The sequence below is a fragment of the Saccopteryx bilineata genome, chromosome 4, assembly GCF_036850765.1.
Source record: "Saccopteryx bilineata isolate mSacBil1 chromosome 4, mSacBil1_pri_phased_curated, whole genome shotgun sequence".
NCBI classification, from domain to species: domain Eukaryota; kingdom Metazoa; phylum Chordata; class Mammalia; order Chiroptera; family Emballonuridae; genus Saccopteryx; species Saccopteryx bilineata.
Window position 1 is genome coordinate 112,521,196 of NC_089493.1, and position 19,921 is coordinate 112,541,116.

At 44.8% G+C, this 19,921-nt stretch overlaps 1 pseudogene; it reads left to right on the forward strand.

Moving 5' to 3' along the window:
* Positions 1–619: 619 nt before the first annotated feature.
* LOC136335530 (urotensin-2 receptor-like) overlaps positions 620–19,921 on the forward strand; it is a 167,913-nt pseudogene continuing 148,611 nt past the window's right edge.

Here is a 19,921-nt window from a genome sequence, read left to right on the forward strand (position 1 = left end):
TGCTCCCCTGCTCACCCACAAATTAACAGCCTGCAAGCTCAGAAAGGGGCAAGACTTTTGGAACTGTAAGACCTACAATAGAATTGTCAGAACCACATGGAAATAACTCCATAGTCTGTGAGATAATGTATAGAGTACTATGAGGTTTTATTTAACACAGAAAATAAATACCATCTTGAGGAGAAAAAAACACTACCATTCACAACCACTCCAAGGTCACTTTTTCCATCTATTCTTGGGTAGAAATTTGTGCAAAAAAAAAAAAAAGTCAGGCTTTATACTTTATAGATATGTCATTTTTGAGATATTTGAAAAGTGGCTGGCATAGGAAAGTTCTCATAAATGGTGGCTGTTGTTGTTAAGCTTCCTATCACCTATGCTGAGCTGGGTTGAATTATTATCTCTGGCCTTAAAAAGAGACTGTGGTTCTGTATAAGCTGATCACTAGGCCCTGTCTTTCATGGGAGAGGCCTTCTGGACGCTACAGCAGTAGTTCCTAAGCAGGCCTTACCATGCCGCCGATGTCCTGTCTTTCAGTGTGAAAAGTTCTTAAAGAAATTAATGATTCTTGACCCCAGTGACAGAGGACTTGAGAATTAATGAGGGACCCAGGCTAATCATGGGCCAGAAGGAGGAGCTCAGACCTCACAGAGAGCCGCCCAGGGACAGCATGGACCGCTGTGTGACTCAGGTAATGATGAGCCTGAGGTTTGAGCAGGACCAGACCCAGGCTATGGATAATATGCAGCAGTTAGACAGACTGATGGCCATGTTCCTGATTCTGAGCACCAAGACCCAAGGTGGAGGGCAGCACCTTCACGGTAAGGCCCTTCCCTTACCTAGGCTCCAGTAGCCGTAGTCCTTCCTCCACCCCCAGGTTTCAGTCAGAGGGCCAGAAGGCCCAAGGGTCAAAGAGCTTGTCAGCCCCTCAGCCGGCCTGGGGATGAGGACCACCATGTGCAGCCCGGCCCCCCAGTGTGGCCCTTGGGGCTTCCCGTGCCCCCACAGCACCAGGCAGCAGCAGTGGAATCCCAGAGGGAGCCCATAAGGAATACTCTCTAAATGCCGGCATCCTGAGGGAGTGAGCCATCCTTTTCTGGGCACAGCCAGGGCTGGCAGGGGCTGGCTAGCAGGTTCCTGAACTTTATTGTTAAGACACATCTGTGGTAGGCCATCGCCAAGCAGTGGCTTGGTCACTGGACCCATATAAAGTCAATGTCACTTTTACATTGTGAATGGCCAAGGCAGGACCACTAAGATTGTCGGCGAGGCCACGGGCTTTGCAGTTTAAATTCTGAGCACCAGTGAGGCCGGCCGCATGGCATGGGAGGCCAGCTACAGGCTGGAAGCAAACACCCGTGGGTTGGGCGATGAGAAAGCACACCTGTGTGTGAGGGATCGCTGGCGGGAGGAGTTGGTCCGGTGGGCGATGGAAGTGTGCAGACTGCCTCAGTGTTCTCTGCGCGGAATTCAAACCGGGGGGCACCTGGCATCTCCGTGATTTTCAGAAGCGTCTACTCACAATACCTGGTGAGTCTGGAGGACGGTGGGAGCCCCCACTTCCCAGGGACAGAAGGAGGAGCCGCCCTCCTTCAGGCTTACCTCTATACCCCTACCTGGGGGAAACTTCAGAGACTGAAGTGTTTTTCTTGGGGCCCTTCTCTTCACCCCAGCTCTTTCCCTATGTTTGGGGGGGGGGGAAGGTGGTTCTGATTAAAGTACCAGATTCTTCCAAACCTCCTAATAAGCTGGATGGTCCAGAAAGACATCTCAAATACTCTACTTTGCTGCCTCCTGCCACAGAACTGGGGCTGTGCATCCTCCAGTCTGAGAAGCATGTAGTGATGTAGTACTTGGACTTAATCAGAGCAACTAACAGAAAAAATGACCAAAGAGAATTACCATGGGAACTACCAACAGCGAGTGGTAAATGTGGCTCCCAAGGGCAAGGCTGTGAATGTGAGTTCCTGAGGAAGAGGCATGCTGCACGGTGGGGCCACCAGGGAAGCAGCAGGGTCATCCAGGAGGCAGAGGGAGTGGAGAAAACTGGAGATATTTTCCTTCTTTTCCCTCTCTCTGTGGCAGCTCCCCACATTCTCTGGAAGCTGTGAAGGTATCTCTGGCCAGACACAGTCTCTTTTTAAGGCCAGAGATAATAATTCAACCCAGCTCAGCATAGGTGATAGGAAGCTTAACAACAACAGCCACCATTTATGAGAACTTTCCTATGCCAGCCACTTTTCAAATATCTCAAAAATGACATATCTATAAAGTATTAAGCCTGATTTTTTTTTTGCACAAATTTCTACCCAAGAATAGATGGAAAAAGTGACCTTGGAGTGGTTGTGAATGGTAGTGTTTTTTTCTCCTCAAGATGGCATTTATTTTTTGTGTTAAATAAAACCTCATAGTACTCTATACATTATGGAGTTATTTCCATGTGGTTCTGACAATTCTATTGTAGGTCTTACAGTTCCAAAAGTCTTGCCCCTTTCTGGGCTTGCAGGCTGTTAATTTGTGGGTGAGCAGGGGAGCAAGTTGGGAGCCCCAGTGTCTGGTATGTCCTGAACTCCTGATGTTATGCATTTGCTACAGACTGTTGATCCAAGCAGTTGTCTTCTTGAGAGACCCCCATGGGATCAATGGTACATATTTATTGTACTGTTGGTGTTGCCTAAAACATACTAGGAATTCCTTTTCTACCTGCAGAACTAGTATTATGAACCAAACACTTAAAAAAAATTCATCCTCAATGCTTTATGTTAACTTGGGGGTGAAAAAGTATTTGTAACAAGCATATTCTCCCAACTTTACCTGCAAATTTTATTTTGCTGTTCTCAGTCACCAAAGTCTTTATAGAAACTAATTTTCCATGAATTAGGATAGACAAAAGAACATATGCTACAAGCCTTGGAGGTAACGTAAGAAAGAATTTCCAAAAGGCTTCTGGATCAGTATCGACTATTGTGGGAAGTAGCACATAGCCAGACAAACAGGCTACTTTGAAGATTATGGTTTTGTTAAAAAAAAAAAAAAAAAAAAGAAAAGCACAGCTCTACTGTGAATGAGGAGGCATGAGTGCATTGCAGATAAATCAGACATGTCTGGTCACAGCGTAAAGTGTCAGAGCCAGGAAGCAAGTATAATGGGTGGGATGACTGTCTTGGTTATAAGTAAAATATGCCATGGGGAGGGGACATGCAGAAAGAAGATGGGGCAGGACAAGAGTTGCCTCTTTTTTTTCTCTTTCAAAGACTTTATTTACTGCTTTAAAAAGAAAGGGGGAAGCAATGACAAGTATCAACTTGTAGGTGATTCACTTTAGTTGTTCATTGATTGTTTGTTGTATGTTCCTTGACCCAGCAAGCTCAGGGTTTCAATCAGCAGCCACAGCCTTACAGGTTGATGCTCTATCCACTGCGCCACCACAGGTCAGGCAACAGTTACCTCTTAGGGTGAAAAATATTTAGGTATAGTTATGGTAGTTTACCAGCATATCTGCAAATTTGCAGGAGAAATAAACCCTGCCAACATCTGAATCTTAGACATCTAGCCTCCAGAGTTGTGTGTGAAAAAACAAACTTCAGTTGGTTAATCCACCCAGTCTGTGGTGCTTTGTTAGAGGAGCCCAAGAAGACTGCTACAGGGAACACATATGGAGAAGTATACAGGAGAGGCAAACCCGCAGGGTGCATGCCTCGGGAGTCTGCACTACTTGGCCTGGAGCTGGCTATACTACCTATAAGTGTGTAACCCTGAGCAAGGGACTTAACTCCCTAAATATGGGCTTCTTATATGCAGACAGGGATGATAACACCTACCCTCCAAGGTAGTAGTATTTATATAATATCACTTACACATTCACTACATGCCAGGTGCTGCTGTAAGCACTTTGTAAAATGTAAAGTGTGAATTAAATGGGAATAATGTAGGCACTGTGTTTAATACAATGTCAAGCATGTAGTTAGTGTGCAACAAGTATGTGTCATTATTATTCATACGTGCTGTATAAGAAATACTGTTTGTTTGTTTTTACCTAGAAAAACCCACAAATATTTTTCGAGAGAATTGAGGCAATTCTTTAACAACTGATAGTTTAGGCTCAATATGCTAATGACTGAAAATTTTATCAGTGTTTTGTTGGAAATTACTTTTCCAGTAAATGTGTGATTTTAAAAGATTTGCTATATTTTAAACTGTGATCTTTATATCTCAGGCACAATTTCAATGTGAACACATATTTGACATATACATAAATCAGTGACAATTTAATTTGATTGGCAAAAACATGTCTATATACACACATTAGCATTGCATAAAGGCTCTTCCGGATCCCGACAAATAATTGGGTGCAGTTCCACAGACAGACACGAGGCGGCACCCTTGTAAGGCAAACTCAGACTTCCCTACTAAAAATAAGTCTGGGTTTTACTCGTTTTAAGTTGATTCTCACGTTCATTAGTAAGATAGTTAACCTGCTAAGCATGAGAAATGAGGAAGAAATGATTTATTCAGATACTCTAACAGAGACTTAACAAGAAACAGTCTTAAAACCCTATGAATGTAGAACTTAATGGGGCACCCTATTTCGTGGAGTAGGCCCAGAAGACAAGAACTCATCAAGCTCTTTGGTAGAAGTGGGTGGTATTCAACCCTATTTTGAATATTTCAAGGTCAGCACTTATGGATAGGTATTTCTGTCAAGTAGTTTTTCTTGTTTCCGATTTATACTTCCACATTTGACTGATGCTGTTTGGATGGAATAGATGAAGACAGGGTGGGAGAGAGAGTGGCTGGCAACGCAGTTTGTGTTGCTTCATTTTCACCTCTGTGCACTTCATCAGCACCCCCTAAACTCGTTCAAAAGGATTTCGTGCTCTACATTGAGGAGCATGCCTGGGTTCCAGAGACCTGGGCCTTGCCCTCCGGGCTGCATTGGAAAGAGAGAGGCGTTTCTTCCAACTTTCCCTCCCTCCCTCCTTCACCCCGGGCTGTCCTTCCCCTTTTCCCCAGCCTGCATCTGACATGCCTCAGACTCTGCCTTCTGCAGTCAGAAGAAATGGACTTGTGCTTGATTTTTAAAAATGATTGCGGAAAAATTGTTACACATTCTAAAGAGGTGAGGGGAAGAGAGAAATCTTACTGAAGTAATTCAACTGGTTCTCAGCTTTTATTTATTTATTTATTTATTTATTTATTTATTTATTTATGAGAGAGAGAGAGAGACAGACAGACAGTGACAGACAGATAGGAAGGGAAAGAGATAAGCATCAACTCATAGTTGAAGCACCTTAGTTGTTCACTGATTGTTTTCTCATGTGTGCTTGATTGGGTAGGGGGGTCTGCAACCAAGCCTGTAACCCTTTGCTCAAGCCAGCAACCTTGCACTTCAAGCCAGCAACTTTTGGGCTCAAGCCAGCAACCATGGGGTTGTGTCTATGATCCCATGCTCAAGCCAGCGACCCCGCAATCAAGCCTGATGAACTTGTGCTCAAGCTAGCAACCTTGGTGTTTCGAACCTGGGTCTTCAGCACCCCAGGTCAATGCTCTATCTACTGTACCACTGCCTGCTCAGGCTAGTTATTTATTTTTACAATGTTGCTGTTCTAGGCTCTCTTGCAGTAAATTTAGTTATAAGCATTGTGATATGAAGGAGACTCTCCCGGGCAGAGTCACAAACCCTATGAGGAGACAGGTGTCACCAAGAACGGGCAGAGGTTGCCAAGCTGAGGCTGGAGCCTGAAACCTGATTCCTCAGAGTGGCATGAAGTAGATTTCCCTGAGATTCTCTGTGTGGTGTGAGCCTGGGTGTGGCAGGCCAGCACCTCCTGCCTCTGCAAGAAACCCTCAGCTGAAGGTGTTTGCTTCCATGAGGAATCTAGCTAAAGCCACAACCCTGAATAAAGTCCACCGGCCGGGAACCTCCAGCTGTGAGCTGGGCAGTGTGGGTTGGATACTGGTTTGTCTGCGGACAAGAGGTGGCTGGTGGCTGGCCAGGGCTAACAGCAGAGTCACCAGCCAGCAGGGTACATGCGCATTGGGAATGCCTGGTTCCTGTGCCCTTGCCTGACCTGCTTTCTTCCAAGCTTGCCTAGAGCAACTGTACTAGAGGCTATAGCACTTTCTAAGTGAGGCCTGCCTTGCCCAGCCCCTGGGCTGTGGGAGCTGTACACAGGTGGGGCTACCTTGATTCCTTCTCTGTTGGACAGAGGCTAGGGGTAGCACCAGCCTGGTTCTTCCTGCCTACCTGCCCATGTATTTCCCACTCCCAGATAGATGGACAGTCTGCTGGCTGTGAATAAGAGTAGGGACTGGTGTGGGAGGCTTCTTCCTCTGCCCAGGAATAGGCGGATCCCTCTCCACTGCAACTAGTTGTTGTCCTTTGATGTCGTCCTTCCCCACTCCCCCCAGTTGAGAGGGGGTAGGATGGATTCAGAAAGGGCTGTGGATGCCTGTGTCTATGGGGAGTTGCCCCTACTCTCTACTCCATCTAATCTCCCTTGCCTTTCGTACCAGCCCCACACCCAGATATTGGGAGAAGACCATCCACCACCCTGTGGTGAGGGACAGCACCCTAGGGCTGATGACAATAGCTCTGAGCTCACCACCCCTTCCCCTATAGTATGCCCATCGTTTGGGATCATTCTTTGGTATTGGTCAGAGGAAAGTACTACGGTCCCTGAGTAGGGACAGAAAGGAGAGAACAACCATAAAGAAATATCTAAAATGTGAAAGTCTGCAAATAGTCTAGTCCATGATGGGAGAGTCAGATTTCTACATAAAAGTGACTTACTATAAAACAATTCCTATGCTTTAAGACTGGGAAATGGTATGAGGAGGTGGCCCCCAATCTGGGAAGGTTGTTGTGGTATTCACTCAGTTTCAATAAAATTATTTGTGTATTGTGGGGCCGCTGTGTTGGGCTTGCTTGCTGGTTTACCGGTTGCAAGCCTTTTGCCTGATTAGTGCATGAGCACGTGGCAGAGGCACATGTGTATAGCCTATATAAGACTGTGGGTGCTGTGCTCTAGAGCGATGGAGGGTTTGGGGTGGCGGATTGCCTGCCTGCCACAGTGAGGGCCCATTTTTCAGTTTGTTTGCTTGAGAGGTGGTTCCCCTGCCTGTGTGCTTGTCCGCCGTTGTGAGACTTTATTAAACGGAATGGCTCAACCCTTTCCGGCTCTGCAGTTTTCCTACTGCGAACCCGAATCCAATGTGAACCTGCCTGGACTCGGTCACTGGTGTTACAGATGATATTTTCTATCCCCACCCCCAGTAAGAGAAGACGAGGCTCAGTAATGCTCAGGTGACAAAAAAATGTGTCCCTGCTTCATGCATGACCCCTGAGTTTTGGCTATGACAGGCGACTGTACCAATTCTCTCTCTTCTTCATCTGAGTAGGTGCTTGCAGTATGAACATTTGAGCCACAACTTTTGGTTCAGGCATTGATTTTGGAAGACCCTGCTAATATACAAGTATTTAACAGGAGAAAGTTAGCCTCATTTTTATTAACAGGTTAGCTGATCAGGAAAACTTGCTGATGGAGAACAAGGTCTTGGGAGAAATACTGCTTCAGAGACTGTTCTGATGGAGAAGGGGAGAGCCTTCTGTGCTTGGGGTCTGTAATGCAGGTGGCTAAGGCCAGGCAGGTTCACATTGGATTCGGGCTGACAGTGAAAACTGCGGAGCCGGAAAGGGTTGGGCCTTTCCGTTTAACAGAGCCTCACAACAGCGGACAAGCACACAGGCAGGGGAAACCGCCTCTCAGGCAAACAGCCAAATGGCTCCTCACAGTGGCAGACAGGCAGTCTGCCATCTGCAGTCCCCCCAGTGCAAGCACCCATAGCCTTACATGGGCCATACACCCGTGATGCTGTCACGAGCTCACGCATTAATCAAGCAAAGCGCTTATTACACCTGGTAACCCTGGGTGCAAGCCTAACACAGCTGCCCCACAGAGTCTTGCTTAAGAAGAGGAGCTCAGAAGGTAACTGTACAGAGAGGGTCTGGGGCATGGAGCAGGTGAAGTAAACCCTGAAAGGGGCAGAGACCCCGGCCAACGGTGAAACCTATCAACGCTGCGGAGGCTGCCTCTGGGTCTCAGAGAGGCTCAGCCAGGTTCCCGGCCAGGGCTGGGCCATGTGTATGCTCAGCTGCAGCACAGGCCTCCGTTTCCCTTCCAGGCTCATGCGCGCCACAAACTTCAGACTCATTTTGGTCCCTCCCTTGAATTCCAGCAATAACAGAGTTCCTGAGTACTTTCAAATGTCCCTGTTCACACCACCCCGTAATGTGCACGCTGCGGCCGTAGGGAGGCTGGGCCAGGCAGCCGCCGGCCTGTAGAGGGCGCCCCGATGCCTGTGCCTCTCTCCCTCATTGCTGGCTCTCCACATGGAGGCATTTCACATGCGATCCCTCCGAGGAACTGAAGCTCCCATTCATGGGCTTTTTTTTTTTTTTTCCCCCAATTCTCTCTCTCTCAGCTGTGCAACTCATTTGGTCCTGGGGCTCTTAACTGGGCAGGACTTCTTCTGGGAGGTGAAGGAGAGTTTAATTAGAAAATGATCCTCTTGCCTATGGTGGTAGATTATCATACTCTATCAAGGGGCGCAGCCTTGACTCCAGCCTGCTCCTCATTTTCAGGGGTTGGCTGGAGAAGCCAGCAATGTAATTGCCTTGCTGATAGTGGTTTACTTCCTGCTCTGCCATGGTTTGAAATGGAAAAGCGCCCCTTGCCACCACCACCCCCACCCCTTTAGCTGAACTAAATGGCTCTGTGAAAAGGCTTTGCACAAGGCTTTAAAACCACTCTGCAGCTCTTCAGGTAAGGTCAGAGAGAAAGTTTTCAGTGAGGATTTTATTAGCCCAAACTCTGAGGCTTTCAATGCATTTACCAGGAAATAGGGTCCTAGAAGCACATCCTCTCTGGTTGCCTCTAAGGTCACTGCTGTTGAAGTGCATGGAGCCAGGGGCTTCGAATTCCTTTTGCTGACTAAACGTGCTCAGCTGAAGGCTACACGTTTTAAAGAGTTGCAGCTTGTATCAGAGGCAGATTTAACGGTGGGCAGACCAGGTGCATGCCATGGGCCCTGACTTCTGAAGGGTCCCGCAAAACACCAACTTTACACTATTTTCTAATGAAACCAAGTTTGGTTTCAGATGTGCAATTTTAACATTAATAGTACATAATATTTTTTATTTATTTTAAAATATGGTTAACATGTGTTTTTATTTTCCCTGTCTCTTTCTCTTTTTTAAGGGGCCCAATATTTTCTTCTGCACCTGGGGCCTCAACCGACCTTAAACTGCCTCTAGCTTGTATGTTTAAAGATTAGGGTCAGGCTGAGCAGGACAGCATAGAAGTTGTGGGTCTGGGGACCGGAAGTTCCGCCTCAATCTTGCTTTTTTGACTAGAGGCCATGTGCAGTGGCTCTGACCTTTCTCTTTTCCTTTTTAATAGATTACAGTTGCAAAGAAACTGCTTGGTTGTCTGTCGACTCAAGATGAATTCTACAAAAGGCACATTAATGGAAATGCATTCATATGGAACCAGAGATAGGACAGGGACCCTCAGGATTAGCAGGGCTTCCTGGGAGCTATCCCCAGTAGCCCAGGGGTCACTGAGAAAGCTCTTTTTCCCTTTGTGCCCCTAAGCTGCACAATCCCAGCCCAGTAACAAGTCTCCGTGTTCATAGTGTACCCCACGCAGTCCTGAGTGACTTTAACATACAATCCTCTTCAAAAGGTAAGAGATGGGTGGGGCACCTGTGTGCAGGATGTAATTTGTTCCAAATTTCTTGATGTTCTGGACATCTGGGTATCAGGACAAGGACTTCAATTGAAATAAAAATTCAAGATTTCTACCATTCCTTTTTCCAGGAAAGAATCAGCAGTTGTCAAGGCAGCATGTTTTCAGGAGAGCCTCCCGGACGATAACTATCTGCTTATCCTCCACACACACTTTCATTTGGGTAAAGGAATTGCTCACTCCGCATCCTCTTCTGAAAAATTCTTAAACCTCTGAGAGGTAAAAGAACATGCAGTTATTCATTAACACCGTAGCCTGAATTAGCTGACTAATAACTTTCTAATGGTAGCTGTGTGAGGGCATATAGGGAGAGGAAAGTCATTGGTTAGTTGGGCCATGTGTGTACATGTGTGTGTTGGAAGGAAGAATATGAGGAGGGTCCTGAGCACCTGGAGTGGGGGGAGGTGTTGTTTCCAGACGATTTCTTCCTCTGCTGCAGGTTTCCTCAGAGCACTATCTCTGCAGAAGCCCCACCAGCCAGGGGCGGCAAGCCTCTGTGCTCTCCCTGAATTTAATGCTAGGCCAATGACTGAGCAATGTAGCCAAGTCATTAGAGTGAGCCCTACTGGAGGCACTTCGCTGCACCTATTTGTTCTTCCTACTTTAAAATGACCTTGGAGCTTACTAATAGTATTGTCTTCTTGTGGCCTTTTATCTTGCTGCTAGTACATGTATTGGTTATTTTTTGTTTGGAGCTATTATGGGATTGGAGGAGAGGTTTAGAGAAAAAAAATCTCACATCTGTGAAAGGCTTCCTGTTTTTTCTTAATTTTTTCCTTGAAGTGGTATCTTTTTTTTTTTTTTCTGAATGAGACACGGGGAGGCAGAGAGACAGACTCCCGCATGTGCCTGACCAGGATCCACCGGCATACCCACCAGGGGGCGATGCTCTGCCCATCTGGGTGTTGCTCTGCTGCAACCAGAGCCATTCTCGCACCTGAGGCGGAGGCCATGGAGCCATCCTCAGCGCCCAGGCCAACTTTGCTCCAGTGGAGCCTTGGCTGTGGGAGGGGGAGAGAGACAGAGAGGAAGGAGAGGGGAAGGAGTGAAGAAGCAGATGGACGCTTCTCCTGTGTGCCCTGGCCAGGAATTGAACCTGAGACATCCATACTTTGAGTTGATGCTCTACCACTGAGCCAATCAGCCAGAGCCTTCCTTGTAGTGTGGTCTGAATGCAGGCTGCATACAGGTGTTATTAGCTGGTACTCGCCAGCATCCAGCACAGCCCTCTTAGTTGTTAACATGTTGATACACTTTTTATTCTGGTTGGAGTTAGCCACTTCCCTGAAGCCCCTGACAGCCTTCGCAGCCCCTCATCTGGAAGTTCCCTCTCCCCACATCCAACAATGAAAGGGTTAACACCCGCTCCCACAGGAGGCCTCCCAACCTGCCCCAGCTGCTCTGCCCCATAGAAGTTTCTGGGGAATGGTGTTTTTTGAACCCTTACTCTACAACTGTTCCTTGCTAAGCACTATTTTTTAAATGCCAGTCACATCCTAATTCAGGGGTCTGCAAATCTGGCCTGCAGGGCAAATCTAGCAACCTCCTTCTTCTTCTTCTTCTTCTTCTTCTTATTATTATTATTATTATTATTATTATTTTGACAGAGACAGACAGAGAGCGGGCAGATAAGGACAAATAGACAGAAAGGGAAAGAGATGAGAAACATCAATTCTTCATTGTGGCACCTTAGTTGTTTATTGATTGGTTTCTCATATGTGCCTTGGTTAGGGGGCTGCAGCAAACTGATTGACCCCTTGCTCAAGCCAGTGACCTTGGGCTCAAGCTGCTGAGCCTTGCTCAAACCAGATGAGCCCACGCTCAAGCCGGTGACCTTGAGGTCTCAAACCTGAGACCTCTGCATCCCAGTCCGATGATCTATCCACTGTGCCACCACATGGTCAGGCTAGCCACCTCCCTATTTTTGTAAGAAAGGTTTTATTGGGCAGAGCCATGCCCATCATTTGCAGAGTGTCATGGCTGCCTTCATGCTGCAAAGGCAGAGTAGAATCATTACAGCTGAGGCCCCATGGCCCACAAAGCCTGAAATATTTGTCATCTGGACCTTTGCATAAAAAGAGGTCTGACCTCTGTCGATCCACTGCTCAGACTAGCAGCAGCATTTGCTTGCATTGCGGACTGACTGTTCTGTAGACTCGGCACCCCACCTGCTCAAGGAACCTCCCGTTTCCCTGACTCTGCTTCCTCTCTGGGCCCCTTCTTGCTGTGCATCCTGCATCACTCCACCACCCTTAGGCAGTGGAAAAGGTAATGAAGAAAGGGGAGCTGGCAATTGTTTTTTATTTTTTAAACAAATGTCAAAAAACCCTATGAGTATGTCTGACATTTCAAAAAAAAATGTTGGCGGCTCTCTATTTGCATGGAGTTTTATGTGGTTCAGAAAGGCCATCTGTAATCCATTTGAGTTCAAGTCCCATTTGTCACTGCTGTCAGGATGGTAAAATACATTTGAAACCTTTTTGCTTTAAGGAAAATAGAAGGCTTCGCTGCACTTGACATTGAGCTGAAGACTTTGCCACTCTCAGGGAAATGTCAGTGCAGAGAAAGACTTGTGCAAAACGAGAGCTGGACAGAATAATTATCCTCATAAGAGGGCTTTGCTTTTTGCTTCAATGGAATCCATTTTTTCCAAAACTCTGTAGGTTCCTAAAACAGCAAGACTTGAGAGAGTTAGGATCGCGGTTACCATCACAAGCAGCCTGACTTCCCTTATCCGCTTGGTGGCGGGATCAGTGGTGTGAAGAGGCAAAATGGCAGAGAATCCAAGCGACAGTTCCGTTTAGCTCAGGGAGTGTTTTGTAGTCACTTCTAAAATAAAGATTTATTTAGGTAAAGAGGGTAAAGCATTATAAAAGAACTTGTCAATATAGAAAAGTACAATGAAGAAACTTGAAGAATTCGAAACCCCTGTTTTCACTTTTGAGAGTGTTCTGATGTGTGTGTCTGATATTCTCGTGCCTTTTAACTGGAGCCTTTTGAAGATCTACAGTATGTTGAAGGCGCAGGAACTGTGGCTGCTTTACGTCAGGTGTCCCAGGCACTGGGCACTCCTTGGCTGCCTCCATGCGCTCTGAGGAACCGCTGAATGGCTGGCAGAGCCATGACCAAATCAGGGAAGTGGCAGCTCTGTATGCTCTTGCCTTTTCTGGAGCAGAGGAATGGTTTGCTTTGGTTTCAAAGGTAACTTTTCAGCTGTTCTCCCTGATAATTTGAGAAAAGATCCCATTGGGTCTATCTATGAGTTAAGTTACTCAGATCAGAAGATAATTAAAAAGTGCCCACATGGCTTATGAGACCCAATCATGGGGCAATAACTTTACTGGATAAGATGAAACCACTGTGCGGTCACACTTCCTGTGGGGTCTGCAGTGGTGGCCAGCTCGGGCTGTCTGGGCTCAAATGCCAAGTTGGCAGGACATCAGGTGAACCTGCTTTCAATGGACAAGTAATCTGACTGCACCTGGAGACGCTGAAGTCTCCTCTCAGGTGATTTTCATATTATATTATTACTTCTCTAATGTTTTATGTCATTTTTCCACTTTCTCCCATCCACCCACTGTTTTCCACTTAGATTTTCTACACTCCTGGTAGAGACAGGAAGAAAGTCAAGTGAAGATGGATGGAGGGAGTGGGGTACTGGAAGCATAGGAGAATGGCATTACAGACCTTTGAGTCAAAAAAGGGAAGAGAAAAAGAAAGAAAGAAGATGCAATCACAGTGATTTTGAGAGACAAAGGACTATTGGAAATCAGTGTAAGAGCTCATGTCACATCTGAGAGAGTCTCACAGGAGGTGTCTCAGCGGAGTATTGAGGGCCTCAGAAACTTCAGGGAAATCTGAAGCAACTGGCACTTTTTGCCGGTCATTTTCTTCCTCTAATAATAGAGTTTTTATGTGAAAAAAAAAGTTGGCTTCTTTTTTTTTTTTTTTTTTTTTGAGCAAGGTTACTGAAAGAGTAAGGAAATAGGTGTGTGCTCCCTTCCATTCCTGTCTCTACCTAGGAATCCATTCTGCTTGCTTTCTGTCTTCCTCCCCCTCCCCTACCTTTCTCCCTCACTCTCTTTATTTATCTTTGACACTTGGTGGAAAGCAGACTGGCTCAGATCTTTTACCTGTAGGCCAACTAAGACTATTCATTGAGTGCATATAAAGCCAATGTTCCTTATTTAGAAGAAATGCATAGAAGGGAATTGTCACCCTTCTTTTGATGAGGAACTAGAAATAAGCCTTGAGCACACAAGCAGCAACTGGGAAAAAACCTTTTTAAGCCTCTGTGTGTGAGAGTAACAGGAAATTAGGTCAACAGGTTTGAGTTGGGTTTAGTGAAGTACTCAGTACTCCTCAAGGCACTAAATGAGTAGTTATTTTTGCTTGTCAGCTCATGTTCCCCTGGGGCTTCACTCTTTGGTGACATGATCTAGGGAAGTTCAAGCCAGGTCTGAGTCCAGGTCATTCCTGGAAAATTGCAAGGGGTGAGAAGGGTGATCCCCAGGCTTTGCAGGAACACTGTGGACCACTCCTGTTTGCTGTCCCTGAACTAGGAAACTCCTCTGATCTTTAGATCCTTAGGTATAAATGACCTTGGAAGGAGGCAGTCTCCTTCATTTATGATTCACCAACTTTGGTGTTCAGCAGGAGTTATGGGAGGAGGTGTTGGATGTTAGAGGCAGCTCTTACTTGTTTCCAGCACACCTGGAGACAATATCAGTTTGTTTTTAGAAATTTTTATGAAGCATTGCTAAGCCTTCTGCACGATCTCTTCGAAAAGTACACTCTTTGGTAGTTCAGTTTTAGGTGGAGTGGGACTTGCTTCTCTGGTTGAAAGCATGCTACCCTACCAAATGGGGAGGCTATAAAAAGGCTAAGGAACAGCATCAGCTAAAAATATGCTTGGTTCAAGGCGAAAGAAAACCTGATTTACAACAAGTGAGAGTTTTTTTCTCACATAAGAAATTTAGAGGTTGATCTGTGGACTCAGTGTTGTCGGGGTTGGCATCTCTCAGAGCTTCTTACCTTTCCTTGTTCTTACCTTTCTCTCTCACCTGGGAGAAAGGTTGGTGGGCCCAACTCCAGAAATCACATTGGCAGTCAAGGTGGAAAGGAGAGGAAAGGGGTAGTGCCAGCTACAGCTGCCTTCTTTATTAGAGGAGTGAAAACTTCTCCAGAAACTAATTAGATTTCTCCTTGTATCTAGTTTTCTGGAACTGCATTACGTGGCTGTCTCTAACTACAAAAGAGGCATGGAAAGAAAGTAGAGGTGGATATGAGAGCATAGTTTTCAAAGAAATTAAAACATGCCTCTCATGCAGATAAAGAATAAGTATGTGTCAAACATTTATTTAATTTATTAATGAGGCAACCAGAGGATAAGTAAAATTGGTTCAAACAAAAGCTTGAAGAAGAATTTCCTGAAGTAACTTTGCTAGGCTTGATACAAAACTGGTTAATGATGAATAAGCCATAACCTTCAGTGTTATCATCTTGAATGGACAAAATGAATTTCTGCTATATAGAAATATATGTGATTAATATGTAACATCACAGAATGTGGACCCTCATCTGCGGTATAGTAAGTTAACAAAGATATATTCTCCTAGAAAATGAAATAGTCTGTGTGGCCCATTAAACCAGGCTCCAGTTAAGACTTTGAAAAAATAGGCAGTCACTGATTTTGCCTTCTTTTCAAGTTTTGGAAAAGTCTTCTTAAGAATGGGTGTCTTGCCTGACCTGTGGTGGCGCAGTGGGATAAAGCGTCGACCTGGAACACTGAGGTTGCCGGTTCGAAACCCTGGGCTTGCCTGGTCAAGGCACATATGGGAGTTGATGCTTCCTGCTCCTCCCCCTTCTCTCTCTCTCCCCTCTCTCTAAAAATCAATTAAAAAATCAATAAAAAAAAAAAAAAAAAAAAAAAAAAAAATAATGGGTGTCTTGCCTGACCTCTGGTGGCGCAGTGGATAAAGCATCGACCTGGGAACACTGAGGTTGCCGGTTCAAAACCCTGCACATGTCTGGTCAAGGCATATATGGAAGTTGATGCTTCCTGCTCCTCCCCTTTTCCTCTCTCTCTCTCTCTCTCCCTCCTCTCTAAAATGAATAAATAAAAAAAAAAATCTTTAAAAAAAAAAAAAGAATGGGTGTCTTCTCCAGGAATAGGGATTGGTGTCTGCTACAGGAATAGTGTGCAGGTGGCAGGGTGAAGGTTAAAATTTGCTATTGGGAGATTATGGTTAATTGTGGGTCATGAGAAGTGTTTGATAAGACAGTACAACTATTCCAAGTACTTTCAAAATCCATATATAAGTGCACCCTACTTTTGGAAAACCACAGTTAAAACCATTATATGGAAATGTATATATATTTATTTTTTAATTTGAAATGACTTCTGTACTTCACAGAAGGATTTTCTACTTTTACAAAGGATCATATTTATTATAATAACTTTTCTGAATTTTCCAAAATATTTGATGTATAAAAATTTAATTTACTGCAGTTTGCCAGAGCTCCATTTCATGCATAGAGTGTGCTTGCAATCTAAATTATTTTCTTGTGTGAAGATATCTTTCTTTTTGTTATAATTACAGAATGCTTTCTTGAAATTGTATGTGTATGGCTTGCTTTGAAACCTTCCCAAAACTCCCAACCATACAGATCTTGCCAAAAGGGTTTCCCAAAGAAAGAAAGAAAGAAAGAAAGAAAGAAGCATATTCATCTAATGTCTACTGAACTTTTAACATTGTTAAAATTCAACCAGAATTAGAAAGATCTACTCACATCTTGAGGGAATAAATTAAATTGATTTATGACTTTTAACAAGTATGACTGAGTCAAGAATCATGTTTATATAATTTCAAAGTCATAAAAAGATATTAATCATAATTAAATTTCCTCTTAGAAGACGTTTGAAACAGAGATCAGATGCCAGGCTAATTGATTACACAACTATAGACAGTCACCTCGACAGCAGAAGGATGGGACGGTTTAGACGCACTATGTAAATATTTAATGGTGAGAAGCTGGGAATTGGAACAAAGACTGTAATGAGGTATAATAGAAAGCAGCTAGAAGGGCAATGGACATGTCCCTATTGATTATATAGTTTGTAAAGAGAAAAAGTGATTAATAGAAACAAGAGAATGAGGAGCAGGATGACAGTTTTTCTCAGCTGCCGATGAAAACCACACACTTGTAAAGGTCAGGTCCAGGCATTTAGATATAAAATACCCGTCTTAAGGAAAAGTGATGTTGCTTTAAAATAGAAATGCAGAGACCTTCTGTTCTGCCTGATTTCTAAATTCTTGTATACCTTTTAGTTGTGAGATAGTATAGTTTTCAGGCAGCCAAACCTTTCAGTGTAAAACCAGTGGACCAAATAGTTTTTAGTCAATTTAGCTTGGAATCACTTAAAAGGAACAGTGGTTTTAGTTTTCTGGGTTCTTATGCTAAGGTGTTTTCTTCTTATGTGGGAATTAAATGTCTGTAGTCTGGAGGGAAAAAAGACAAAAGAAAATATTTTTCAGCTGGTGAGGTGTGGTCTGGAATGGCCCATATCTCAGTCAGGATAACTGAGAATTCACACTGATTCACCTGAAGCTGCTTAAAGTGCCCCTGCATCTCCCCCCCCCACCCCCCGCCGCCCCATCTAGTGGTCTTCAAGTGCTCCCCGTGAGGTCGTTCTTAATGTCTTTGATCTATGTCCCACGACATTCCATGCAGCATCATGAACATGGCGGAAGGACAGTACAGAGACTGCCTCACCAGAGCCATCTGTTCTTGTTACACAAACCATGCATTTCGCTGTTGGCTGAATACCTCATTCATCTCTGCAGTGACCTCTCTTGCACTCCATTACTGGCTGGTGTGTTTAAGAGCTCAGGTGCCTTCAACGGATGTTTCTGGAGAGATACACTTCTTAAACTAGCTCCCAGGGAGGGACTTTTGTTCTTGCCTGACATCCTTTTTCACTTTCTCATTTACTTTTCCTCCTGCCTTTCTCTCTCTGGAGAGCTCAGTGCACATTTTTCTCCTAAGGGCTTAATTATACTGTCTTATACTCCATGGCTGCTCCATAGGTGGCTGTTGATTGCAGGACACCCCATTTGTCTTTAGAGCCTCTCTTTCTGTTAGGCATGGAGGCTGCCATTATCCGCTCCATTACAGCTTAGGACACTGAAATGCTGGGAAGGACACTTGCCTGAAGTCGTGTGGAAAGTTAAAGTCTGAAACTGGCTCAAAACTTGTCTTTTGACTTGGTTGACTACTCTTATGTTTATATTGCTTCTGAACCTCTCTCTCTCCCTCTCTCGCATGCTCTCTCTCTCACACGCACACACAGTGGGTAATGTTGCTCTTCTGCTGACCTCCATGCTGATCCATAAAAAGAAACTCTACCGTGATTCCCCCCAAGTGGAGATATGCACTGTACATGCACCAAGACCACTCTGCAAGGACATGCTTCTCCTAGGTGACAGATTTAAGGATTTATAAATCTTAGCACTTGAAAGGATTTTAGACATAAACTAACCAGTGTGGAATATACTAAAGGTGTCACCCCCTCAACTCAGGTGCTCTACTTCAGTTACTATATTTTACATTGTAGGCTCTTTTGATTGTAAGGTGAACCACACTGAGCTTTAAAGTTTCCTTAAGACCCTTGCTCATTTTCTCGTAGACTACTGTGAGGCCAGTTTTCCCAAATCTCTGCATTTTTGCAGTTGAATTTTTAAATCCAAGAGCCATGTTTGCATGTCTTTATTACATTTAATTTTTTTCTGAACAGCCAAGATAATTCTGAATTCCTTTTCTGTCATCTATCAGATGTCTCATCATTGCTGGCTTCTTACTTCTCATATCTCCCATCCATTTCAACTGCAATGTTTGTCACCTCAGCCTTTAAAATGTATTGAATGCAGTTACTTTTTTTTGAGAGAAAGGATAGAGAGAGAGAAAGAGAAAGAGGTGGGGAGAGAGAGACAAGCATCAACTCATTGTTCCACTTAGTTGTGCATTGATTGTTTCCTGTATGTACCTTGACTGGAATGGAACCTGCAACCTTGGGCTCAAGCTGAGCCAGCAACCCCTCTCTCAAGCCGGCAATCTCAGGTTTTGAACTGACGACCCCAGCATTCCAAGTCAATGCTCTATCCCCCTTACCACCATTGATTAGGCAATGTATTTACTTCTTATGCATTTACCATTATCACTCTAGTCTAAGCCACTGTCATCTCTCTTTCTCTCTCTCTCTTTTACATTTATTAATTTTTTTGTATTTTTCTGAAGTGAGAAGTGGGGAGGCAGAGAGACAGACTCCCACATGTGCCTGACTAGGATCCACCCAGCATGCCCACCAGGGGGTGATGCTCTGCCTGTCTGGGGCGTTGCTCCATTGCAACCAGAGCTATTCTAGCACCTGAGGCAGAGGCCATGGAGCCATCCTCAGTGCCCAGGCCAACTTTGCTCCAATGCAGCCTTGGCTTCAGGAGAGGAAGAGAGAGATAGAGAGAAAGAAGAGGGGGAAGGGTGGAGAAACAGATGGATGCTTCTTCTGTGTGCCCTGGATGGAAATTGAACCTGGGACTTCCACATACCAGGGCAATGCTCCACCACTAAGCCAACTGACCAGAGCCACATTTATTAATTTTTAGAGTGAGAGGAGGAGGGGGAGAGAGAGAGAAACATCAATCAATTTCTATATGTGCCCTGACTGGGAATCAAACCAGCCTATCGGGATGACACTCTAACCAACTGAGCTATCTGGCCAAGGTGCCACTGTCAGCTCTTGTTAGCTCCTACCAGGCCTCTCTGCTTCCATCCTCATTCCCTACCATGTCTTTCTCCACTGTTAAAGGTTAATTACCTTCTTCCTGAGGTCAAAAAGAGGAGGGACACAGTGCAGGTCAAAGGTGTCCTTGCTGTGGTATCACTTGATCCAGGCATGACTCTCTGTTTGGAGGATGGAGGCACAGAGCTTTGATATTTTTTTATTTTAAGTGATTTGAGCTCATCATTGACAAACCAAGCAGCATGGAGTTTTTTCTGATAGTTGGAAATAAAACTGTATATAATCAGTGGTTTAGGATGTGACATGAGGGAAT